The sequence below is a fragment of the Bison bison genome, unplaced genomic scaffold (genome assembly GCF_000754665.1).
Source record: "Bison bison bison isolate TAMUID 2011002044 unplaced genomic scaffold, Bison_UMD1.0 scf7180017863013, whole genome shotgun sequence".
Lineage (NCBI taxonomy): Eukaryota > Metazoa > Chordata > Mammalia > Artiodactyla > Bovidae > Bison > Bison bison.
In genome coordinates this window covers 3,140-3,354 of record NW_011493585.1, presented here as the reverse complement: position 1 = coordinate 3,354, position 215 = coordinate 3,140, and positions in this window count along the sequence as shown.

The following is a 215-nucleotide window of genomic DNA, read 5'->3' as shown; positions in this document are numbered from 1 at the left end:
AGATTGTCTTTAATCCATTGTATATTCTTGCATCCTTTGTCAAAGATAAGGTGTCCATATGTGTGTGGATTTATCTCTGGGCTTTCTGTTTTGTTCCATTGATCTATATTTCTGTCTTTGTGCCAGTACCATACTATCTTGATGACTGTATCTTTGTAGTAGAGCCTGAAGTCAGGCAGGTTGATTCCTCCAGTTTCATCCTTCTTTCTCAAGAT